Here is a 26,971-nt window from a genome sequence, read left to right as displayed (position 1 = left end):
GACTCACTGGTTGGGTTTTTCATCCTTCAGGCACCAAGTGAAAGTTGAGGATGAAAACATTTCCCAGATGTAACTAGCAATACTGTGGGGTGGTACAGGTTCCTTTGTACCTTTGATGCGGCTCACCTTAATTGTCTTTTCTGAGTTCTGAGGGAAGCGCCAGTTCCCCGAAAGCTCCAAAAGGGTCTAGAAAAAAATACAGCCGTTATGGCAAGAGGGCAGGGGAGGGCTTGGACCCAGTTGTGGAGAACAAGTAAAGACTTGGCCAGGGAGTTGAAAGGATGTCACCGCAGCACATCACAGGTTTTTAGGTATTTGTTGAATGACTGATGAAACTGTTCTTTTTTTTTTTTTTTTTTTTTGGTAAAACTAGAATTCAACATTCATTGTTATCCAGGGTGCGTAGAAAACCCGATTAAAATATTGGAAACCCTGTTTAAGGTGATTTTTAGGCAGAAATGCACAGAAAGGTAGTTTTCCCTGTGTTTAGTCATGTTATTCTTAAATCCGCTCAAGCCCATTTCATGCCACGACTAAAACTTTAATCTGGTTTCATTCTGCATGGCACGTGCCGTCGTCAGTGGGGCTTCACAATGCCCACGGATAATGAACATTATTATCGGTTGAGACATCTCTAGGTATTCTTCATGCTATAGGTGGAATTTAATTTGAACCAACGACTTTAAAAATAACTTATTTCAACTGGGTTGAACTTGAACTGACCTAGAACTCTAACGAGGGCCCGGGCTAAAGGCCCATTGCTGTGAGAAGATGGGGAAGTAATAGCTATTAGGACTTCAAGTCTTATGTAGGTTAACACCCACCTCACTGTTCAGGAAAATTCCACTGAAAATGCTTGTTCTAAAACAGACTCCAGCCTGTTCTGTTAGGAGGACTCCCCAAATGGAATTTGGGAAACTTTGAATCCCTTAGATACAAAGCCATTCTGTTGATCCCAAATAGACCCTTCCCTGTTTTTTTTGTATATGGGGTTTTCTGTATATGGGGTTTTCTTCATATGGGGTTTTCTGTTAACTTATCCTTGACTCTGAATCCACAATGGTCTTAATGGGGTCCTGAGTGTTAGGGTCCCACTTTTTAAAGCAACTTTAAAAGAGGAAACAGGACAGTTCCCAGACATGAAACTTTTTCATTTCCCAGAGGTTCAGTTAATTCTGGGATGTTGCAAGAATTCGGTGAAACGTAATTCAATTAAATTCTATCACTTCATTCCATTCCAGTTCTGGAGAATACTATGGCTGCATAAAGAGTAATAAAACCGACTTTCGTCAATGTCAGATAAATATTTTTTCCCAACATTTAGGTTGAATGCGTGACTTCTTTACTTGAGCAAAGGTGCTTGTAAAGGTTTAGCAGCTGTTAGGATTTACTCTGCCTCGGTTGCCCTTTAAACTGCTTGTCAGATGTAGTTTGCTGTTTATTTTTAAATGGGCTTCATATTTCATAGCATCATATAGCTTGGAAGCCTTTTGCTCTGGCCCACTTGTTTTATAGATGAAGCAGTGAAGCTCACAGAAAGTAAGAGGCTTCTAAGGTCACAAAGTGAGTAAGTAGCAAGGCCAGGACTAGAACTCAAGGTTTTTAACTACCCTTTCATAGTTCTTGGTATCTAATTTCTGAATAGGATTTAGTAATATCTTTCACCTATGTACAGAATCTTAAGGGAAAGTCTTTCCAAGAAATACATGATATCGCTGCAGATTTAAGAGTTAGAACTTTTATATAGCTGCTGCTTTTGTTTCCCTTTTATTAGGGACGATTTCTAACATATGCAAAAGTACAGAGACTGGAAACATGAACCCAGTATTGAACTTCAACAATTTTCAGAGTATGCCTCATTTTGTTTCATCTGTACCCTTGTCTGCATCCCCACCTCCAGATTATTTTGAAGCAAACTCCGAACATTGTATTATTTCTCCCATAAATATTTCAATATGCATCTCCAAAAGATAGTCACTTAAAAAAATAACCACATTGTTATTAAAATAAAGTAAATTAATAGTAATTCCATAATGTTATCAAATATCCTTCAGTCATTCTTTTTGATCTATTAGAAACATCATAAAGACAAAGAAAAATAAACTGTGCAATGATGGGTGTTTTAGGTCAATGGAAAGAAAGAGAATTCATCAAGGGCTCTCAATGCTACCGATAAACCATGTCATGACTTTTATCACTGAGGAATTTACCAGATAGTTGCTAGATTTTGGAGTGTTTTAATTCTCCTTTTTTATCCAAGTGGTAAATTTTAATGTAATGTTTTCCAAAGCCATGGCAGCTGTTCTTCTCATATCACTTTAAGTGTCAGTATTAAAAAAGCCTATCACCACAGAAAGGAGAAAGTCAGGATTATTTTTGTTGGTGGGCCCTTAACTAATATTTCCATAGTGTGAGCAGCTGTAAATACCCTGAGCTCCAGTTTACTTGCAAGAGATAGAAAACATTTGATGATTAGACACACGTTCCATTCACTGCAAATGATCTTCCAGGGAAGCATTTTAGGGGAAACGTGATGATGGGGTATGGTGGATAACACACTTCTCATTTCTTCACTTCCTCTTTCTAAATTTCCATGGTCAAGTTCTTTGGTGACAGAAGCCGAGAGCAGAGTTTGGGTATACATTCAGACGGGTATTGAGTTTTGTGTGGCAGAGTATAGGGTACGAAACAAAAATTGCCCCATCACTGTAATGAGGAAACTATGAATTTTGTTACGCTAACTAAAATCAGAAATGTCCACAGGAGACGTTTTCTTTCTTAGAGCAAGAGGTAGGGAGACTGGGTCCTGGGACTGAGAACCAGGAAGGAGGATTTTCCTGAAAGTGGCATTCATGAGCCTAAATATCAGCTGGTGGGGAGGGAGAAAACCTAACAGCCACTGTGCTTGTGCTGCCTTCTTGTCATCAGACATCCGAAACCCAACAGTGGAGAGAAGTGTGATCTGAAACAAGTTTAATATTTGCATCTAGGTCAGACCGACTTCCGGGGCCTAATAAAAACCACTGTCATGTGACAATTGGAACTCCAGATGCACCTTGTGATTTGCTGAAAATCTACCTCCCTCCCCCTGCCCCACACCTTGGTCATGTGTGTTTGTTTAATCTTTTCTCTCTGCTGTTGACTTTGGTCTGGAGAGGAGAAGTGTTTCAGAAAAGAGAGAGGTGACAGAGCTGATGTATGCTGTAGCTGGCACCACCTTTGTACCAGGTTGAGCGCTCAGCTCTCCGAAGGCCTGCATTTTGTGGTCATCGCCTCCTGCCTGTGGCCTCCTTTCGGGTTTGAGTTATGGTGATTTGGATTTCTGTGCAAGGAGACAAATGGATCTTCTCCCTCTATGGGAGCTGTGTTCTCGCCGGGCTGCTTCATATTTGCTTTGTTAGTGGTGCTAAGGAAGGAAGAGGAAACGCCTCAGCTTCTGAAAGCTAAACAATGTCAACATCCAGCCTGATGGATGAGTAGAGTTTCTGTATCTCCTTTCACTTATAGTCCATTTATCCAAGGTCTTGCTCTTGAAATAGGCTGGTTGGTGTTTAATCCCCAGAAAATGGGCCTTATCCTCTGACTACAGGGTCTGTAGAAAGCCTTTCTTAAAAAGGATATATTTTTTTAAGATCATTTATTACAAATGACCAATAGCCAAATGCTTAAAACCAATGGAGAATCGTACTTAACTCCATGTATGGCAATGTTTTTATGGAAAAACACATCTATAGTTCCAGTGTTAACATGTGTTTCCTCAGCCCCTACCCCCTGGGACTGCTGGAGAGAGGCCATGACCCTCCACTAACTTCAGCCTACGTGTCTGCAGAGATTGGGGCCCGAGTGACAGAGTGGGCACGGGGGGTTCTGGGAGGAAATAAGGACCAGCTGCAGATGCAGAGCTCAGAAGGCCACGACAGGGCTTTCAGGTGGTTGTTGGCCGATGTAGACGAAGCAAAATAAGGACAACTGGGATTGGTTGTTACAAGGCAGAAAGGATGGAAATAGGGAAGGCATCCTTGGAGATGGGCCTTGTGCCTATGACAAGCTGAATGTCTCTAAACCAGAGGACTTTTCAATATCACAAACTTTAAGAGAGAATAAATCCTGCCTATGTGTCTATGAGTCCATTGAGGGCTTAGGGGGTACATGAGAAAGGGTGTGTCCTGTGGCATTTCCCAGGTGTAAGATAGAATGAAGCAGGCCAGAATTAAGCAAGTATTAGTAGGGTGAGATATTGTCCATAGTGTAAGGTTTAGGAGGCGAAAAAGAGGCAGACCAAGAAACCTTAGAGTGAGCGAGTTGATTCCTGCGCTCCCGAGCAGAGCTCACAGAACTCCAGGTAGGGTCCTGGGTCCTGGTGCGGGCGGTTTTTAAGCAAAGGGGTTAGGTGACGTCTAGAAGGGGCGGCACATTTTACAGAGCTCGAGTCATGGTGACCTTCCCTGTTCCCCTGACCTAACACATAGGAAAGGAGAGGCAACAGCAAAGACTTTTCTTCTGATCGTCTGTATTGATCAGGGTTTTCCAAAAAGCAGAACCAATAGAATTATATCTATATCTATATCTATCTATAGCTATATAGATAGACATATAGATATATAAGGATATATACTAGACAGAGACAGAGAGAGATTATTTTAAGCAATTGGTTCATGTGTTTATGGGGGCTGGCAGGTGTGAAGTCTGTAGGGCTGTAGGGCAGTCCAGCAGGCTGGAAACTAAGGCAGGGGTTTCGTGCTGCAGTCTGGAGGTAGAATTCCTTCTGCTCTGGGAAACCTCAGTTTTTGCTCTGAAAGTCTTCCACTGACTGCCTGAAGCCCACCCACATTATCAAGGGCAATCTCCTTTATTTAAAGTCTCCTGATTTTAGAGGTTAACCAAATCTACAAATACTGTTACAGCAGCATCTGTATTAGTGTTTGATTAAATATCTGGGTGCTGTAGCCCAGCCAAACTGACCCATAAAATGAACCATCACTCCCTCTTTCTCTAGAATGGGCTTTTTCCTTCCAAACTTCCTCAAGCAATGGCATCGATCTCATCAGATGAACTTAGAACCAGCAATCTCTAGGAACAGCTCCCACTACTTCCTTTCTTCTTGCTCTCCCTCTCTCCTGCAAATATGTGTTAAATACCTTCTATGTGCAAAGAATAACGCTAAGTGCTTGAAAGATGTGCTCCCATCCATGTTGATATATAGGTATCTCTCTGTATATTCAAGGTGCCTGCAGGAGGAAGCCTTTGTGAGCCTTTTCCATGGTGGATCAACTCAGGGCCATACCTTCCCCTCCGGTCCTGTCTTGCACAAGGATGCCATATCTAAGGGGACACCATTCACTTCAGAGACTTGATAGATTTATAGTTTTTATAACAATTTTTGGAGAGATGCAGTAATATGTCTTAGAAAGGAAACTCTTTTCTTCCCTCTAATTGTCACAAAGCCACTGTAGGAGCTCCTCAAGACCCTCCCTGCCTTTCCCCCTTTATAGTATTACAGATTCCTACTAATGATTGAACACTGAAGTAGTTGGAACCAGGCACTCTGCTGAGCACTTTGCATTCAGGTTCATGTTTATTATCCATGCAACATTAGGATAGTGCTGTTTCCCCCATTTAACCATTGAGGAATTCATGGCTTAGCAGAGATTTTGGAGTTTGCCTGTGGTTATGCACCTTATAAGTGTTAGATCCAGGACTTCAGTTCAGGCTCCAAGGCCCTTGCACTTTTTAATGCCTTAGAATGGCAGCCAAATATCTCACGCCCATCTGTATCCTCCAGCCCCATGAGGCAAGAATATGACACTGGAGATCTTCTTATTTCTTGTGTTCTCCTGAGACAACTTCATTTTTCAAAGTGAGAGGTTTCAAGGCTCCAAGCAAGACCCCCCTTAGATTGAATGATGCTAGTGGTTCATGTTGACAGTGCTTACTCTGTGCCAGGAACAATTCTAAGCTGTTCATGTATAGTAACTTATTTAAGTCTTACAGCCACACAGCCACCCTAGGAAGACTATCGTCAACTCCATTTAACAGTTGAGGAAATTGGGGCCCAGCAAGGCTCACTCAGCTCTCCAGGGCCCAGTGGGCATTTTACCTGCACAGGTTGGCTCCAGAGGCTCCTCTCTGCATTTTCACCTGGATCCCAGATACCATTGAGCCCGCATTGAGCTCTATACCACTGAGGCTTCTGGCCTTCAAGGAGCCTGTGGAAAGAGGCCTTTGTAAACCTGAGGGCTGGTACTGAGACAGCACAGCCTAAGTGGGACCTGGATGGGCTCTCCTGCCTGCTATTTGCCAATCTCAGGGTTACTTCTTATTCTGACTTACTTATTTATGGGCCCTGGAACTTGGCAAGGAAGAAGCTAAAGAGTCATGCAGTCTGCACAGAAATGAGGCACTCTCCCTCCTGTTAATGAGAGTTAAACCTCTCAAGCCCTACTTTACTCCCACCCCCTCTCGCCACTTCATTCTTTGGCTATTGCTCAAACCATGCAGTTATGCCAGAAAGCAGAGCTGATTTACCACTTGTTCCTTGGGCTAATGGGGCATTGTGCAAAGGAAGGTGGCAAATACTCCTCAGCTCTGGAGCATGGAAAACAAGGTGCCTTCTTTCCTGTGGAATTGATATGAACAGTTTCTCCCAAAAAGGAAGTTTTGCTTTCATCACCTGCCAAGGCAATTCTTGAAACTTTATTGGGCCATCTCTCAGTTGGTTTATGTTTTTTTCTTAATGAATCCAGCTTTGATTTAGGAATCTGAAGGAGTCAAAGGACTGTCTTCAATGATATTTAAGCAAACAAAACCGTGAAAGCAAAAAACAGTAACTTGGCAAAGTTGGCCCTTTGTGAAGGTAGACTTTTCCTTGTTCCACATGTCACAGCAACCTCAAATCTGAAAACATCAGCACTGAAGGAGTGGCACAGTCAAGGACCTGTGTAAGGTCTGCAGAAGCATGTTAGGGGTTCACTCCATGTCCAGGTCCATATCTTTTGCTTTTCTTTCCCATGAGGCCCACTACCCACCTCTCCTCTTCTCCAGGCCTCTCTCTCGACTTCCTGCCATTTACTAAGCTTCCTGTTCCAGAGACTGTGTTTTCCCAGCCCGCTAATTTGTTTCCTTTCTCACCTCTTCCTTTAAGTCTCCCTAGTTTGATGGAGATATGCTGACTACTTTCTTTTGGCTTTCCTAATCTAGTAGTGGCATTGCCACCCCCTCTCCTGCAGAAACTCCACCCTAAATTTAGATTCATCCCTACTCCATGCTGTGGACCACCCAAGTGCTTTTCTCCTTTGCCTATTTATTCAGATGCCGTTGTTTTATGCCTTGTTGTCTAGTGCCTGTCCTCTCTTTTGCCATGTGCTAAGTAAAATTAGGGCTGATGCAGGACCTGGTAGCCCAAAGCCTGGAGTAGGCTGAAGGTGGCAGTGAAGGATGACATGGGTAGGATTCCCAGCCCGGGAAGGTGAGGCAGGCCGTGGTTAGATGCACAAGCCAACACTTCAGAGATTTCAAAACCGGTAGTTGTGGTTTGCACCTGTGTGGAGGAACCAAGGATCAGTGGTGGAGATGCAGAAATACCTGAGCTCTTGTTGATGGGGTGTGTTCTCTTCAGACCACAGTATTTTGTTCTAGCAGAGACGAAAGTAGAGCCAGGTTCTTATTTCTATTTTTCGTTTTCTCTTTAGGAAATAAAGCAATAGAACAAAAGAACTTTAGATAGAAGTCAAATAAATATTTAGTGAAAATTTTCAAACTTTAAGTTTCATTCCATTTTATTTATTTTATTTCTTCTATTGTTTTCCATAGCAAGGACAATAAAGGTTTTGTAGCTGGCAGTTACTTTCAGCTTTCTATGTGTCAGACTGATCCAAGAGCTTACATACAGTATCTTATTTAGTCTTGCTACTTATGTATTATTATGGATCCCATTTTAAAGATGAGATGCTTGATGCTTACAGAGGTTAAATAGCTTATCCAAGGACACAGAGGTAGTAGAGGCCCCTTAAACTGAGATCTGACTTCAAATTCTGTGTTTAGCACTAAACTGACATAACCAAACAATGCCTAGCTTAGCAACCTTCAGTTCTTAAGAACTTCTTTTTACTATTCCTATTATTCAAAAATAAATGTCACCATAACTTGCTATGCTATTATCTTAAATTCACCAAGCAATAGAAAAAAAAAAGACATCATTATTTACTTGAGCTTTAATTTAAAAAGTGAGTTACCCTATATTTGAATAGTACTTTACATAGGTTTCAAAGTGGGTTTGTATTTATTAGAATGACATGAGATTTAATTTGAGAGAGAAATGGACCTAGAAGCTGTCTAAGGCAATCATCACCATTTCTAAATGAAGGTATTGAGACTCATAGTGGTTATTCACTATTAGGAATCACCAAAGCCTGGTCTAGAACTCAGGTTTCCATACTTCCATCCCAATGTTCTTTCCCACATTTATTCTGCAGCAGAACCTTCGGTCTTCCTTAGGACCACATTGAGATTTAAAGAGGAAAAAAGACACAGGCTCTGAGAAGTTAAGTGACATTTGCCCAAGGTGGCAAAGGAAGCTAGTGGCAGAAACAGGATGTGAGTGTAAGAACCTTAATTACTGGTACTGCATATTTTCTGTCACTCCCCACCAACCCCTAAGCCCTGCATCCTGCACCTATATGTGGGTGCTCTCTCCGGAGGTCCCAAGGGGCATGCTGCCTTAAGCTGACTTAATAGAGAGAAAACCATGTTATAATTGGTAGATTGTGAAAATAGAAAAAGGATGTGTAGATGTGTGCATTTCTTTTAATGTCCTCTATTTTCTTCTTTTTTCAGTGAAAAAAAAGGTCAGATTTTATAATTGATTATTAAGGGAAAAAGGAAAAATGAGCTGCTTTCATTTCCAGCCACAGGGTAGACTATATATATATATATATATCATGAAAACCTCTAGATTAAAAGAAAATCTAAAAATTTCCAAGTGAAATATTAAATCATATATATATATTTTGGCTCTTCAACCTCGTAAAACACAAGTCCAGCTCCAGCCACAGTTCAGTATCATTAAGCTAGCATGCAGCCCCACCAAGGGAACTGGCCTGTAAACAAGTCAAACATCTCAACAAAGTTTGACTATTCAGAACAATAACAGGGTGGAGGAAGAGAGGGCAGAAGGACAGAAGGAAAGTTGGAAGGAAACGTGGGGTAAAGGAAGGGAAGGAAATGAAACAGGAGGGAGAGGAAGGAAAGAAGAAAGGAAAGGAGGAAGGAAGCAAGGAATGGAGTTAAACACTGGACAATAATAACAGCGTGTCTGTGTGTGTGTGCATGTGTGTGTGCGTGTATGTGTTAGGGTTGTGTCATTCTAAGGTCTATGTATTGTTTGGGAGAATGGTTGAGCGAGGGATTGTTTAGATTTTCAAAAACTAAGGATGCTTCTTAAAATATCAAAGGTAATCACAGAAAGAATAAGGAGAAAGTTAAGAGAGAGAAAGAGAACAAGAGAGCTTAAAATCAATGATCAATGTGGAATAATGAACTTTTTTCAGTTTCTAGTGTTTAACCGTTGAACAAGTTGTCTGTGAACTCAGCCTTGGACCAGATACAGGATATTCATTTAAAAATTAAATTACCTTAGCATTTATTGAGTACTAACTAATTGCCAGAGACCTTCTTAGCTCTTTGTGAGTATTCTTTCATTTAATCCTCCAGACGATTGGCTTAGATAGGTACTTTGGCCCCCCCCCCGTTTCATGAGGGAAAATGAGTTTATAGAACATGGCACATAATTAGGAAGTCGAGATACTGGCACTCAGAGACTGACGTTTGTACTCCAGAGTGATCGCTTTTAACCCCTGCACTCTATTGTCTTAGCAAGATGTTTGTGGGGAAATCCTGCCCTCAACAAAATTTTGGAAGGGTGCTCCAGAGAGCTGTCCCTCTGTTCTCTTGTCCTGGGCCCATGAACTGCTCCCAGGAGCTCCCCAGCTGTACCCAATGCAGCGAGCAGCCCTTTCCCTGATTTCGTGGGTCCTAACCAGCTTTGCTGCTCCTCAACTGTGACCACTGTGGTGGAACACAAGGGCAGCCAGAGCTTAAACTTTCCTTCTAGCCTGGCAAGTGCAGAAAATGGCTCTCTCTGAAACTTGTATATGCTAGTTGCTGAGGTTGTGGTGGTGATGATAACAAGTCTGTAATCACTTGTGAAAGCAAACTTGTTGTCCATCTCATAACTGATACACACTTAGGACATATTTAGTCACTTCATCCAAAGCAATTACTTTTCCCGTGTTGCAGGATCTAAATTAAAAACTATCACCTGTGAAATTGTTACCTACTCATTAACATATAGATGCTTACCCCATGAATACATTGATTTGTCAATACCCAACATGGATGCATTCCTTTATGCCTAAAACTTAAATAACTAAAGCTTAAAAACGTGTAATGACTCTGAAAAAAGTCTGTGAAAGGCTTTTCTCCAGGAGCTGGAAATGTCCAGACAGAAAGCCATATCAGATAGCCTCTGGAAATCAGTCTTGAGGTTTTGGAACAAAACCCTGCCCCACCATTTCTCTGAGTTCAACTTCCCCTTTACTTTAAGACCTTATGTCTCATTTGTGTAGCTTCTTCCTTTTCCCGTTTCTAGGATATTTACCCTCTTTACTATTGAGAGATAGTCACAAAGCTGTTTCCTGACACAGCAGTGTGTTCACACTGACTCCTGACTGCAGGCTGAGACCATGTGGAGCTCTTAGGTCCAGCCTCATTTGTGTTCTGAAGCAGATTCCAAGTGTAAATTGTTTAGCCTTAGCCCTTTTCCTTTCCCTCTCTACCCATGTCCTCAGCTTGTCAGATAGGAGGAAGCCAGAGGTGACCTCTTTAGGACTGCGTTCCCTCAGTCCCTGTGGGAATTTTGAAAATGAGAGGACAGTAAGTCTGGAACATGTGAGTTATACTGGACTTCATGTTCTTGTTACAAGAAGCGCTCGCCATCATGTTCAATTACCTTAGCCATTTTTTTAAACAGTGTTGGAATTGGACCAGAGCATAACCAGTTCATTATGTTTTGCAAAAAAATAAACTTTTGCTGCAGACCTTTGGGCCCTCACCTTCTTGTCCAGTGCAAGATAACAGTAGATAGAGATGTCCCAAAACACAATTATTTTGCATTTGAAAATGTTTGCTCTAACTGACAATTTTTCTTATCTTTTCACTGAGAGTCATTTGTTTCTCTTGTAAAGTAAAATCTATATTTTTTTGTCTAGCCTCATTTCACAAAAAAATAGGTTAACAGTATGTTCTGGTTTGTCCAAGATGGTACTGGTTTTAAGCATTTTGTCCTAGTGCAATGAATAACATCCTTTTCACTTAAAAAGTGTTCTAACTGGGTCCCCCCACAGAAGCTTTGAACAACCAGCAAGAACTGGCAGAAATATCATTCTCAAAGCTCCAGGAAACAATTAAAGGACTGCAGTGACAGGGTACCACATCAAGAAAAAGTCTACTTGAAAGAGTAGGAACTTGTGGACCCTGGCTGGCTCCTCCCCTGCCCCCACCAGCTTGGGGCAAAGCTAGTCTGCTCTCCCACTGTGGATCCCTGATTCCTGGATCCGGAGGGAGCAGTTACCCTCCTGCACATACTGGGAGCATGTGGGTATGGCCCAAGCTGTCTGGTGGTGGCCTGTGGGACTCATCATCTCATGACTTGCCCTGTGTGTAGAAGGCAGCTCCCCAAGCTCTTCTACAGAATGTGGGAGAACTGTCAAGTGGGGCTGCCTGGGGCAAGGGATGGTTGGCTGTAGGATGCGGAGTGCAGTGCCCAAGATGTGAGGAAACTTTCCCACAGAAGAAGGGACATTCAGAACCAGGTCAAAGAGGAATTTCCAGGGCCACATGCATTTGCCCAAGGCACTTGGGTAGAAAGCACCCAGGAGGCCCCCATGTGTTGGCTTGGCTCTGTTCTCCAAACTCATTGCATGGAGAAGCACTGAAGGAGAGCATTGCACAGGTCAAGCTGCAAGAACTAGGAAAGGTGGGGTTTTTTTTCTTTTTAATGCCTGTCGTTCAAGGAAAGCTCTGCCCATAACACTATCCATATATTAGCTTAAGGAATAGGTATCTCAGAGTCTAGATTCCAGTAATAGCACATTAAAATATCAGAATGTCCAGGTTTCAATGGAGGGTTACAAAACATGCCAAGGCAAAAGAGAATATTAAAGCATTAGAAACCATCAATGAGGGGGAGCACATCTGAAACATGTTAGACAGAGACTTAAAAAAATAGTCTGAATGTGCTCAAAGAGCTGAAGGAAAACATGGACAAAGAACTAAAGGAGATCAGGAAAACGATGGATGAACACAAGGAGAATATCAGTGGAGAGATGGAAATTATGAAAAGGAACCAAACAGAGCTGAAGACCACAGTGGCAGAAATTAAAAATTCCCTCGAGGGATTCAACAGTAGATTAGAGCTGCAGAAGAATCAGTAATCACTTGAAAGTAAAACGACTGAAATCTCCAAGCTGAGGAGAAGAAAGAAGAAAGAATGAAGAACAGTGAAAGGAGCCTAAGAGACCTGGGGGAAACCATCAAGCGTACCAATTTATGCATTGTGGGAGTCCCGGAAAGAGAAGAAAGAGAAAAATGTGCAGAGACAGTATTCAAGGAAGGAGCAGTGAAAATTTCCCATATGAAAGACTCAAATGTACGTATCTGGTGCTCAGCTAATTAAATGCAGTGCATGATCCTGGATGCAACCTTGTAAGGGAGGAGAAAAGGCTCAAAGGAACATTATTGGGATATATGAAAATTTGGAAAAAAGACTATGTGAGCTTTCTATCATATTAAATTACTTGAACTTCGTTACTGCACTTAAGGTGGCTGCATAAGTGAATATTCTTGTTCTTAATGAAATGTATGTGATAGTATTAAATATTCAAGGAGCATGATTGATGACACAACCTACATTCAAGTGTTCAGACAATGGATTGATAAACAGACAAGTAAATAGATAGTTAAATGGGTAGAAAGAATGACAAGGCAAATGTGGCAAAATGTTCAAATTGGTGGGTCTTGGTACCTGGGAGTAGGGGGGTGCGGCACAGGTTATGCTAGAGTTCTCTGTATAGGGTTTGTATTATTTTTGCAACTATCCTGTAAATTTGAAAGTAATTCAGTCCCTTTTGAGTGATCAACAATGTGATAACCCTATAGAAAGCTACTGCAAACTGTTGTTAGGTTATAGTTTACCCTTTATATTATATTTTATTTATTTATTTTTGCATGGGCAGGCACCGATAATCGAACCCAGGTCTCCGGCAGGGTAGGCGAGAACTCTGCCACTGAGCCACTGTCGCACCATCCTGTATTTTATGTTTATTTTTATTTTATTTTTTGGGTGCAAGGTCTGGAAAAGAAAACCCTTTATATTTTAAACAGAAGCATCACAGCACCTTTAAAATACATAACAAATAATAAGATGAGATGAGATTATTATATGTAAGCCTAATTACTAAAACTGCTAAACATTGACATGGAGTTTTTTTTTTTTAAAAATCCTTCCTGGGCGGGCCACGGTGGCTCAGCAGGTAAGAGTGCTTGCCTGCCATGCCCGAGGACCCAGGTTCGATTCCCGGTGCCTGCCCATGTTAAAAAAAAAAACAAAAAAAAACTTTCCTATGGACTTAGCAATGATTAAATAATAGCATTTTCATTCTATAAATGAAAGTTAAAATACAGTAATTATTAATGTTTCCACATTAATATCCTATAATTTGCTGAGAGTTGAAACAGTTAGTCTCAAATAGAATCTGGAATTTCAATATCCAGGTCATTTTTTAAAAATGTATGTAATTTGATAAAACAGAAGATTATTTGAGCTGTGCTTCTTTTTTGATATATGATTTTAATTGTTAATGTATAACATTTCCTTAAATTACAGGAAGCCACATGTTGGGGGAAAAAATCTATCCTTTAAAATCCGTCTATGTTATAATGTGATTTTCATTGGCTTGGGAAGCTGTACTGTCGTGACCTGCATACTGAATTTAGAAAAGAAAACTTTCAAGATTGATTAGTCTGAAGGAACCATGTGGATTAAGTCTTTAAGTCTCACGTATCATTTGTATAAATGAACTGAGGGAGCCATTTGAGTCATTGGAATAAATTTGTTTTCTATTTTCCATGCACATATCTTCATAAAAATGTATCAATAAGATGAATTTAAATTCTGTTGACTTCTCTAGCAATGTAAAGATTTTTATGACCTTCATTCAGAAATCGCAAACAACAGTTACAAAAATTGTCCTTTTAACTTCCTCCAGATGTGTGGCTGAACAAGAGGAATCTAAAATTCAGCACGTGGCTCACCATCAGGCTTTACCGGGACTGCGGGGTGGACAGAAAAAGTCCTGAGCTAGGAATCTCAAATATGGAATTTTTAGTTCTTCAATCTCTGTATGATTTTGGGTAAACTATGTATTGGCCTCCAGCCTTAGTTTTTTCATCATTAATTAGGAGAACACTCCCTGCCTCACTCACTTCAGATTTTATGAGACTCAATAAACTGTGAAGTCCTATGTAAGAACAAGGCATCACTTATTATCCCGTAACTACAAGAAGTCAGGCAAATAGTTGGGAATGAGAGGAAATGAAGTAGATATAAAAATTAGTTCCTTTACAATCCTAAATCTACTTTGTAATTCCATGAGTATTTGTTGTACCTCTGCTAGGAACACAGCAACACATAAGGCACTGAAGAGGAACTAAAATTAGCGTACCATGGCAAACATTTACTTTTTTGAAAGGCAGTATGAGTAAAATGATTAATAAGGTGAAGCCTCCCTTGGCTACCTTACTTCCAGTTGAAATCCTCCAATCTCATTATTTTCTTCCATTGTACTTATCCCTATTTAGTGTTTAGATTTATACTTACCACTATTTAATAGTTAATATATTCTATCCTTTACTAATCGTTAATTGTTGTCTCCTCCTACTGGGATGTCGACTCTGTAATGACAGAAGAATCTTATTGTTGTTATTTTGTTTCTTTTTAAACTTCTGTATCCCTAGCATCTGTAACCATTGCTGGCACAAAGCAAGTTCTCAATGAATATCTGCTCCGTGAACAAAAATGTCGTAAGCACTGCAAGAGGAAGGGCTGTTACTGTTATAGAAATGGAGCAAGGGCTTCTGACTCAGCAGTGCAGTGGGAGGGAGAAGATGGAAAGCTTTTCAGAGCAGTGACCTCAATCTAAACCTTGAAGGGTGAATGAGTATTTTCCAGAAGTACAAGGGGGCAACAGGCATCCTAGGTGTTCTGGTTTGCTAGCTGCCTGAATGCAATACACCGGAAACAGAACAGTTTTTAAAAGGGGGAATTTGTCAAATTGCATGTTTACAGTTCTATGGCCATGGAAATGTCCAAATTAAAGCAAGTGTATAAAAATGTTCAAATTAAGGCACCAACAAGAGGTTACCCTCATTCAAGAAAGGCTGATGAAGTTCAGGGTTTCTCTCAACTGGAAAGGCACAGGGCAAACATGGCAATGTCTGCTAGCCTTCTCTCCAGGCTTCTTGTTTAATGACTCTCCCCCGGGGGCATTTTCCTGTTTCATCTCCAGGGTGTCTGGCTGCTGGGCTCTGTGGCTCTTTCCCAAATGGTTCCCTCTTAAAGAGCTCCAGTAAGCAACCCCACCCTGAGTGGGTGGAGACACATCTCCATGGAAACCATCTAATCAAAAGTTACCATCCACAATTGGATGGGTCACATCCCCATGGATAATGAAAAAACTCTCACCCAGCAATGTTGAATGAGGATTAAAGGACATGGCTTTTCTGAGGTCCACGAATTCAGAACAGCACACTAGGCAAACATGGCAGCTTCCAAAAAGGTGTGGGGATCCAAAATGGCATTGTCGAGGACTGGGCACAGTTCAGTATGTCTGAAGCAGCGGTCTCCAAGGTGGAGTGCATACATCTCGAGGAGTACCCTAGGTGAGGCATTGAGGGCACCAGCAGGAAACGTTAGAAGTTAGATTTACATGGATCTGTTAAGTAAGAAGTACAAAGGATATTAAGTCTTACAGGACCTGTGCTAGATGAGGCCATCAGCATGTCCTGAGGGATATGTGCTGACCACCGGCAGGTGGAGGCCCTCTCTGTGTGGGAGGCACTGTGCTTTCCTTTATTATTTTTTTTGTAGACTGTATGGTGGGGGTCACATTTCATTCCTTTTCCATGGGACTATCCCGTTATTGCAGCACCATTTGTGGCATCTTTTGCTTATTTGCTTGCTTGTTTGGGAAGTGCATGGGCTGGGAATTGAACTCGAGTCTCCCACATGGCAGGCGAGAATTCTACCACTGAACTGCCCTTGTACCCCCTTTCCTTTACTTTTACGATATTGCTACCTATTGCAGTTTATCTAAGCTAGTTACATGGGTTTACAGCTCACATGATCTTCACAGTTTTGTAAAATGAGGTGGGAACCAATCATGAAAATATTTTCGACCACATAAAAGTCCTCTGTTTATCTCCTGGAAAATACTCCAAGGAGTTGTTCAACATGAAGATAAGTTCTGCATTTTTCTTTATAAAATGATAGGAGTTACAAATTTGTTGACCTTTTCTGAATATGACAAGGTTGGCACCGGTCAGTATAATCTGAGGAACCTACTGCTGTTGTGATTCTGGCTAGTCTTTTGAGGTTAGTCAAATATGAACTGAATAAAGAAGTTCATGAAGACATTGTGTCCTGCTGTGGCTAAAGCTTTGTGTGGTCCAGCAAAGAACTTGTTATACCTATTAAAGCTTGGCAGGAGAAGCAAAATTTTTTCCTTAATTTTTATTAATAAAGCCAATCAACATACAATATGAAAATTCTTTTTTTCATCACATAGGTGTATATTCATCATCGTGATCATTTCTTAAAACATTTGCATCAATTTAGAAAAAGAAATAAAAAGAAAACAGAAAAAAATTCATGCATACCATACCCCTTATCCCTCCCTTTCATTGATCACTAGCATTTCAATCTACTAAATTTATTTTAACATTTATTCCCCCTATTATTTACTTTTAATCTGTATGTTTTACTCATCTGTCAAAAAGGTAGATAAAAGGAGCACCAGACACAAGTTTTCACAATCACACAGTCACATTGAGAAAGCTATATGACAATCATCTTCAAGAAACATGGCTACTGGAATACAGCTCTACATTTTCAGGCAATTCCCTCCAGCCTCTCCATTACATCTTGGATAACAAGGTGATGTCTACTTAATGCATAAGAATAACCTCCAGAATAACCTCTCGACTCTGGAATCTCTCCATCATTGATACTTTAGTTTGTCTTATTTCTCTCTTCCCCCTTTCGGTCGAGAAGTTTTCTCAGTCCCTTGGTGCTGAGTCCCAGCTCATTCTAGGATTTCTGTCCCACTTTGCCAGGAAGGTCCACACCCCTGGGAGTCATGTCCCACATAGAGAGGGGGAGGGCAGTGAGTTTGTTTGTCGTGTTGGCTGAGAGAGAGAGGCCACATCTGAGCAACAAAAGAGGTTCTCTGGGGGTGACTCTTAGGCCTAATTTTAAGTAGGCTTAGCCTATCTTTTGTGGGGTTAAGTTCATATGAACAAACCCCAAGATTGGGGGCTCGGCCTATTGCTTTGGTTGTCCCCACTGCTTGTGAGAATATCAAGAATAGGAGAAGCAAAATTTACTCACTGTTGTCTACACAGCATAGGCCTGAGATATGCATGAAAAATTTGTAGATGTACTCAATGTGTTGTTAAAATTGTCAATCATGTAAATCCAGGCAGCTGAATTTCTACATTTTCACTCAATTTGTGAAGAGATGCAATGACTCAAATCAATGCTTGTTTCATTCTGAAGCTGTAGGGCTTCATGTGAGAAAGCCTGCTATTCATCTGTTTGGGTTTCTAAAGATATGAGATCTTTCTAGAGGAAATCTTTTCTCTGTGAGAGTGTGTCTAGTTGCTCCTGGCCTTGTAAATTACCATTTTTGGTATGATTTTTGCTTACTTAAAGCCTTATGAATATAAATTTAGATTCTTCAATTGAGCAGATAGAGTTGTAATATATGGTAATTTGCAAAGGCAGTACTTCAGAATGAAACAAAGTAAAAGAGATGATTGTGAAGCTGAACAGATGGGGTACACACAGTTGGCTGAACACCTGATTGTGAAATCTTCTGAAGACTTCACTGAAAATATTTTAACAATTATGAAGAACAACTTGAAAGCCTGGTAAAAGAGCTTCATAGGTAATTTTCCAAACAAGAGGGCAGTAGATATTACTAATATGTGATATACTCAGAATAAAAACAGATTCTAGGATTATTTCAGGTGATCTTTGACATAAAGTTTATAGAATATAAATCCAGACTGCTTCATTCTTAGTGTCTGACCTTATCAGAGAAGATGGCTAACTATTTTTCATGATTTTCCAGTGCATTCACATGTAAATTGGGGCTTAACCATGCTAGTTAATAGTCTAAAATGTACAGTCATCTTATTATCCTACAGTTTCATTTTTGTCTTAAACTATTTAAAATTGAACCAAATTACTGATTATAAACTTCCATTTTTAGTTGAAAAACATATTTTGATGTTTGCATCATAATTTTATTTAAATTTTTTAATAAGTTAATTTTTAAACATGATTTTATTTCATTGAATTTTTCATGTTACCTTTTATGAACCTTTGACAAATGACAGTGGTTTTCTGTTTATAACCTTTCCTTCTCCAGTGCTTTGTTTCAGACCTTCTGGGTTAAAGGAAATTTGTGAAAACACAAGAACTTGTTGACTGACTGAGTGTACGGGTGGGCTTGATGGGTGTGAGAGAACTGAGAGAGAGAAAGCAGTTGAGGTAGATCGCCCCATCCTTGCTTTGCAAGACTGGATGCCCAGTTGTACCTTTCACCATGATGGGAAATGTTAAGCCAAGAAGCCAGAGGTTGGAAGGAGAGGGGTCTAGATGATAACTTTTGGGTGATGCATAGCATGAGTTTGATTGTGCATGGAGTATCCAGGAAGATATTCAGTTGGCAGTAGGAAATAAGGCAATGGAAATCTAGGAGAGAGGTCTGGGATGATGAGAGGTATTTGGAAATCATTCATATATAGGACTAGAACAAAGCAGTGAGGAGGGTTGACCTCAGCTAGTGAGATTGTGGATAAGAATAAAGAGTGACTGAGGATGGAATCCAGAGAGCACCCAGTATTTAATGGGCTGATGGACAAAGAAGCATAATCTGATCAAAAGGTAGGAGGAGAGCCCATAGAGAGTCACAAAGCAAAAGTCAAGGAAGGGAGAAGTTGTAAGAGGAAAGAGAGAGGGAAACAGAGCCAATCAAGAAACCAAAAAAAGGACTGAAGTGTAAATGAAGTTGGCAATGGAGAGATTGACAGTTATATTAGCAAGAAGAAAATGAATGTATGTGTATATTTAGGAATTATGTAATGATGAGAAGTAGTCTGAGAATAGGAGCCAAAATAAGTAGCATAAATAATAAATCCAACAAAGTTCAGGAAAAGGGAGGATTCAAAATTAAAATGACCGCCCAGTTTCTATAAACACTGGAGATATCTGTGACCCTCTGTCCTTTGTCTGCCCTCCAACCCTATCCCCTAATATTTTCACCTTTCAAGGTCTGCAGATTCTAATTTGGCAATGCTTTCTGTCCCATATTCTCCATTCTTTCTGCTAGAATTCAAATCCAGACATGCATTATCTCAAAGGTGTCTGTAAAATAGCCTACTAACTGGTCTTTCAACTCAAGTCCCCAACTCAAGTCTGGGTTATCCTCCATACTACTGCTGGGATAATTTTTTAAACATCTTTATTGAGGTATAATGTGTATACCATAAACTTTCCCATTTTAAGTGTTCAATTAAGTGAGTTCTAATAAATGTATACAGTTCTGCAACCATCACTGCAATCTAGTTTTACATTTCTTTCACCTGAAAAAAAGTTCTCTTGTGCCCAATGACAATCCCCACTGGATAAAAATTTTAGGTGCATTTCCGGTTATATCTCTCCTCTGTTTAAGTCTTCCATGTTCCTTTTTTCCTTTTGAATTATGCACAGACTTAATTGGCCTCTTATCCTGAACACTCCACGAACTGAACCCCATATGCTTTCCAGCTTAATCTCTCACTCTTACCCTAAATTTTCCTGCCCTTCAGCCAAACAGGATTATTTACAGATTTCTGCATAGTTTTCTGACCACTCTGGCTTTACCCAGGCTACTTTCCCCAGCTGGCACGTCCATAGAGCACCATCTCTGTCAGTTAAAATGCTAACCATCCTTAGAGTCCCATCTCAGATGCCACCTCCACCAAGAAGCCTTCCCTAGTACACATAACTATAGCACCTTTTTCTGTATCTCCCTAATTGGGCTTCATTTTGTTCTCTTTGTATTTGTCCCAACCCCTTGTTACTTTCTAAGACAGGAATGGAGTTTTTACTTATCTGGGATAAGCAAGCAGGGCAGAAAAGATATTCCCATTTGGAAATCCTGGAAGTACTGACATAGTTGGAAAGGACTGGTGTTTGGGTGGCTGGCGTTGGAGGCTGGCTGCCCCGAGAGCAGACTTTGTGTTACACAACAGTGGGGGTAGGCTTTGACAGGACAGTACAGGGCAGATTAGGAAAGCTATGGACATCTCATTTGGGTGGCTTGGCCTTTGTCCTCTGGAGAAGGTAACAAAGAGAGAAGGTACATTTATCTCCAACTCTTTTCCTCATCTTCTAGAAAAGCCCCTTCCCATTCATTTGACATACTCACAGTATTTAGCTCAGCTCTTCCTCGTTCTCCATGCCCACCTTGAACAATTTGTGTTTTCATCTTCACAGGAATTGATGAAATGGAAAAACAAGAAGTTGGAAAGAAAGGCAGATCAGATAGGAGAAGGAATACACCAACATAAGAAAGAATGATCTTGTAAAACAGCTTCCTTTCCAATGTTTTGGAAGTCATTAAGAGATGATGGGTAGTACTGCTGTCAAAAAAAAATATTACCCCTTCCTCCCTCTAGTGAGCTCTGGGTCAAAAAGTGAATGGCATGGCTTGTTCACTGTACTGTGCCCAGACAGGTCAAGGCTGCCTAGATCCACCCCTCAGAGGGTATCTAAGAGAAAACCCAAGGGTCACCAAAGATTCCCTCTTTGGCTATTCCTTATGATTTTTCCCCTTGGTTCTCTTTAATTCAGAAAAGTGGTATTTAAATTTCATAGGATTAAATAGAGCCTGTCCCCTAACCACGTGTTCCCATGTTCCTTTTGTTTTCCTGGCTAAGCCTGAATGTAGGGAAACCTGTGAAATCCGTGAAGGGAGGCAGGAGGAGGGAGACTTCCCTCCACTCACAGACAGGATTTAGAGAATTGTCCTGCACCCAACATAGCTGTGTGTCTTCAGACTTTGAAGAGCATAAGACTTGGGCAAAGGGTCAAGCATTGGGCAAATGGATGATTCTAGACCTGGCAGAGAATTGTTTCCTCTTTTTAAGGTCTCAGGTTGTATGTCATAAGGCAAGACACATTTGCAGTCATTTTTATCCACCTGGAAATGTTCTAAGGACCAGACTGGACCAGAAAGGTACAGATGGCTCCATCTGCAAATTGACAGGTGAAATTTGACCAAATGCAGAGTAAAGTTTATTCCATTCTTTAAAATAAGTTAAATTTAATAATGAAGGTTTGGCTTTAATTAGGCTTTTAAAAGAACACTGATGCATTAATAGTATATTAAAAATTAAAAGCAGGATGCTATTGATCTAAGACAGAGTGTTTGCTAATATATTTGTTAATATGCATTTTTAAAAAACAAAAACTTCATTGCCTGTAAACTTCAAAGCAAAACAAAAAAAAACCTTTAAACATGTTTTTCAGATCTTTTATAAAGTCAAATGCCTCCTTGAAGAACCCATTTTCCAGTAATAATTGGGTGGAACTTGGCCCTGCTAGTTTGCTTTTTTTTTAGACATTTAAATGCAATTTTATTGATATATATTATATATTCACATACCATGTGATCATCCAAAGTGTATAATCAGTGGTTCACAGTATCATCATATAGCTGTGTATTTATCATCATCAAATCAACATTTTTTTCCTTTTTTTGTGAAAAATAACATATATACAAAAAAGCAGTACATTTCAAAGCACGCCACAAAAATTAGTTATAGAACAGATATCAGAGTTTGGTATGGGTTATAATTCCACAATTTTAGGTTTTTACTATTAGCTGCTCCAATACACTGGCGACTAAAAGAAACATCAATATGATGATTCAGCAGTCGTACTCATTTGCTAAACCCTACCTTCTCTGTATAATTCCACCATCTCCTTTGATCTTTCTCCCATTCTTTTTAGGTATTTGGACTATGCCCATTCTAACTTTTTCGTGTTGGAAGGGATTGTTGATTATATGGCATAGAGGGATGGAAATAGTTGAGGTTCTGGAGAGGCTGGCCCCTCCTCATTTCAGGACTTATTTGATCCAGGGACCCATCTGAAGGTTGTAACTTTCTGGAAAGTTACCCTAGTGCATGGAACCTTTGTAGAATCTTATATATTGTCCTAGGTGTTCTTCAGGATTGGCAGGAATGGTTTTGGTTGGGGGTTGGCAAAGTATGATAGGTAGCAATGTCTAACTGAAGCTTGTTTGAAAGTAGCCTTCAGGGTAGCCGCGTGACTCTATTTGAACTCTCTCAGCCACTGCTACCTTATTTGTTACACTTCTTTTCTCCCTTTTGTCAGGATGACATTGTTGATCCTGCAGTGCCAGAACCAGGCTCATCCCTGGGACGTCATCTCACATATTTCCAGGGAGACTTTCACCCCTGAATGTCACGTCCCCCATAGTGGGGAGGCTAATGATTTCACTTGCAGAGTTGGGCTTAGAAAGAGAGAGAGAGGCCACACCTGAGCAGCAAAAGAGATCCTCTGGAAGTAACTCTTAGGCATACCTACAGGAGGCTAAGCTTCTCTGCTATGTAAATAAGCATCACAAGAGTAAGCCTCAAGATCAAGGGCTTGGCCTATTGATTTGGGTGTCCCTTATGTTTGACACAGTATCAGGGGTTTCCCTGGTGGTTAAGCTTAATAGTTCCATATAGTTTCTCCCATCCCTCAAGGGACTTTGTCAGTAATTTTTGAATATCTGCTCTGAGATATATCCAGGCATTACATTATGCCTATACAGGGTTACAAGCCCTCATTCTTATTCTGGACTTCCTGTGTTTTGGGTTGTTTAAATGATCTATCCAGACAGGTTGAGTTGCATTATGTGGTACAGAAAATTTAGGTTCTGGACAAAATAAACCTTTATTCTTTTGGTGTCATAGAGTAGGTGAGGTTCTAAAACACAGACCAGGTCTTCCTTACCCTGGATTCTGAACTACCTTAATCCTGAGCTGATTGGCTTCGTTCCTATCCCTTTTTGACAGGTTATACATATGTAGCACAGCCTCTCAGAATCCGGAAATAACAATTGCCACTCCAGACTAAATGTGACAGCTACATGAGCTTACAATCTTAGGCCCCAATTTTCTTATAATTATTTTCTAAATGAGACTGTACGATATTTGTTCTTTTATTTCTGTGTATTTTGCCCCATCAAATGTCCCACAGGTTCATTCACAATGTTGCATGTCTCACAACTTCATTCCTTTTTGTAGCAGCACAATATTTGATCATATGTATACACCATCATTTGCCAGTCTACTTCTCAGTCAGTGCATCCTTCAGCCACCTCCGTCCATTGGGCATCATATATAATGTCTAAAAGTCAACAGTCCATTAGCACTCTTAATTTTCGACAATTTCATTGTTCCAAGAGAAAAATAACCAATACATATATCCTCGCCGAATAAAAAATCCACCTGCTGGTTTGCTTTTAAACTTTTTTTTTTTTTTTTTGTATTCAGAGTTTACCTAATATTAGCCTTTGTTTTCCAGGACCATAAAAGAAAGGGAATTTGTTATCAGTGTGTGCGGGTATGACTAAAAACACCAATTCACAACAACCTGTCCTCCATGCAGTGCACACAGAAATCTACTTCTTGGCCGTAACCTAGTTCCTTGAATCTTGATCCTGGTAACTTCTCCACTCTGGTCATGGTGTGCTGGCAGCCACCAGACACCACAGCTCTGAATCACACTCTACTTGTTCCTTTTTTAAAGCCAGTTTGTAAGTGCTGCTCATTTCAGCCTTCCCACTTAAGAGCATCCTGGGTGCCAGTGTTACTAACTGGGAGCATACCTGTCCCTCAGTGAGAATTCAGCCAGTTTTGTTATTCCATACAAAGCAGGGTCCATTGATGACCAAAACCTGGGAAGGGTTCAGGTCCAAAAAAAATGTTTTCCTCCCTCAGGGATCAAAAACAGTAATAAAATTAGCTATTTTTTTAGTGACACCTTCTACCTGTTAGCACAGTCCTGTGCCATTTATATATTTCCTGCCTTGACTGGGACTTTCTTTTAGCCTCAAAACCGTAAGCGAATACATTCCCATTGTTTAAGGTGACTTCTCAGTAGTTGCTTGAGCTGCCTAGAAAACTAAAACACCATCCGAAGCAATTCAGCTAGCCCAAGCTATTTAACTCCTGATTCTTCCATGTCTGGCTATTTGGCCATGACTCCAAGGGCATTCTGTTAGCAGTAATGACCCTGGCTATCACTTCCTGGCAAGGCGGGCATTCAGAAGGGCTGAGGGGAGCTGCAGCTCTCCTTCCCAAATATTCATCAGCTCACTTCGATTCTTACACATGAACTGTTAATACTTTCTCACTTTTAAGTCAAGTGCTATTGAAACTCCTAGCTGCCCCCTCCCTTCCCACAGATGCTCTCCTCTAAGCCCCTTCTGTAGAGAAATTCTACAGCTATCACTGCTGCTTCTTTGCTTTAAACTCGTCAGTACTGCACTGAGAATAGAATGTAAAATAGTATGCAACATGGCCTACAAGCCCTTGCATGTTCTGGTTCATGCTTCCTTCCTCATCAGAAATCTCTCCTTTTATTTTGCTCTATTTCCAGCCTAACTGGCCTTCTTTCACTTCTTCCAACAGAAGCAGTATTTCCTACCTCAGGGCCTTTGTGCATGCTGTTCCTGCTTTCTGAAACACTTTTCCCATCCTTCTTTGCTTGGGTGGCTCTTCCAGGTCTCAGCTTAACTGTTTTTATTTCCATAGCGGTTGCTTTCTTCATGGAACTTCGCACAAGTTGTGCATTTATTTGCTTACTGCCTCTCCCTAATAGGCCATCAGCTGCATAAGAGCAGGGGCCATGTGTGATGTTTTGTTTGCCCAATACTGAGCACAGTGCTTGCATATACTAGGCAGTCCATAATTATTTGCTCTATGAATGAATATTACAATTGCCATTAACTTATGTCATAATTAATAATATTGTAATCATTCACATAGCCAGTTTTGGCTCTAGGAGATGCTGAGTAATCATTGAATTGAATAGACATACCTAAATGTCAAAATCTCTGACATGCAATAATACAATTATTTTTATTACTTTGATGCTCCTTTACACATTTAGCCTTCTGTGGCTTATAAACCTGTAGTCTTTCTGTTCTTAGAAGTCTTCACTGTGAAGAAGACATTTTAGCAAATTGTGCCTATTGGAAGATTGTGCTTTCCTAACTTAAAAAAAAATGCTACTGAACATTAGTGGTTTACAGTTGATAATCAATTTTGATTATTGTAGATATCAGTTCCATACGGTACTTAATGACATTATTTATTTATCCCAGTATGCTGAGTTCTCTCTTAGTTACACTGGCGGGGCATTACAGCGAGTAGCCTGGATATAAGGAACGGAAGCGTCTAGCCCTAGATTCTATGTCCCTGTCTGAGACCAGGCTCCTCTTCCCTCCGAGAAATCTTGCTGCCCCCAAAGGATTCAAACCTTGGAATACCGCCCGATTGTGCTAGAACTTCCTGAATCTTAACCATTTAGAGCCTGCTGCTCATTGCACTATCAGCTCTTTGCTGCGCTGTGCGATGATGTAAGAGCATATCCCCATAAAGATTTTCTATTCCCGTCTCTGCATCTTGGCACCTGTGAATGACGAAACAGCAGCATAAAAATGACTTTGAACGTTGCGTTGTCATAAATGGCAAAAAAGCAGAAAATATATATAATAGAATATTGAAGAGAAAATCAGATTCCTTCTTGTTGTTTATGGCCCAAAGCATTTTTGGATACCTAAAGGGGGTGATAGGCTTATTTTTTAAAAACAACAACAAACGATAACAACAAAAAACCGGCAGCAGCGTAGTGTGGTGGGGCTAGCGGTGTGGAGGTGCGCCTTTAACTCGGCGTGACCTCCGCGTCCCCGGGCCGCGCGGCCACCCCGCGCCCGGGCCCCGGTGGCGCAGCTCTCCCTCCTCCCCTCCCGCGACCGCGCGCAGTGTTGTCCTTTAGCGATTGGTCGTTGGACCAGAAACAGCTGTGCAGAGCCGTGCAGGATAGAGGAGCCGCGGATCTGAATGCAGTTTAGGCGGCTGGTAGTGACTTACCCCGGGGATCGAGGGGAAGAGAGGAACAGCCGGAGGCCACTGCGTTTCCAGGCGACGCGGACCAGGTGCCCCGGGGTTTGCCTTTGTCGGAGCAGCTCGCAGTGGCGCCCCCTCCCTTCGGCTCTAGCTTACTTCGGGATTGGCGCAGGTGGGTGAGGCAGGGCACCTCAGAGCTCCCGTTACCACCTGAGGTTTTTCTCTCCTTCCCTCCGAGGGGGGGAGGGACCGTCCTAAAAATATGTAAATGCACCGGCGCTGACTCCAGGCAGGGGCTGCAGCCTCGGTCCCAGCGCAGCCGCTGGGTGTTTTCGGTGAAAATGAGAAGCCTGACAGATCCCGGGCTCTAACGCAAGGCGGCTTCGGGATTCGATGAGACTGAGAGGCTGCGCTGCTTCCCACCCTGCAAAAGCCACTCCTT

The 26,971-nt window shown here is 41.1% G+C and overlaps 1 protein-coding gene and 1 long non-coding RNA gene across 3 annotated transcripts in view; one reads left to right on the top strand and one right to left on the bottom strand.

Annotated features, from left to right (window-relative positions):
• Positions 1-26,971, top strand: part of STOX2 (storkhead box 2) — a 222,435-nt gene that overhangs the window by 97,382 nt on the left and 98,082 nt on the right. The gene's annotated exons all lie outside the window — the stretch shown is intronic.
• LOC143669562 (uncharacterized) lies at positions 5,995-26,842 on the bottom strand. Its single transcript, XR_013168947.1, has 3 exons — positions 26,554-26,842; positions 7,582-7,682; positions 5,995-6,206 (listed from the first exon to the last, which is right to left on the bottom strand). It is a non-coding gene; the product is annotated as an uncharacterized LOC143669562 (long non-coding RNA).

The sequence above is a fragment of the Tamandua tetradactyla genome, chromosome 26, assembly GCF_023851605.1.
Source record: "Tamandua tetradactyla isolate mTamTet1 chromosome 26, mTamTet1.pri, whole genome shotgun sequence".
NCBI classification, from domain to species: Eukaryota; Metazoa; Chordata; class Mammalia; order Pilosa; family Myrmecophagidae; genus Tamandua; species Tamandua tetradactyla.
The sequence above is the reverse complement of the archived record's forward strand: the minus strand, read 5'-3'. Positions and strand labels throughout refer to the sequence as shown.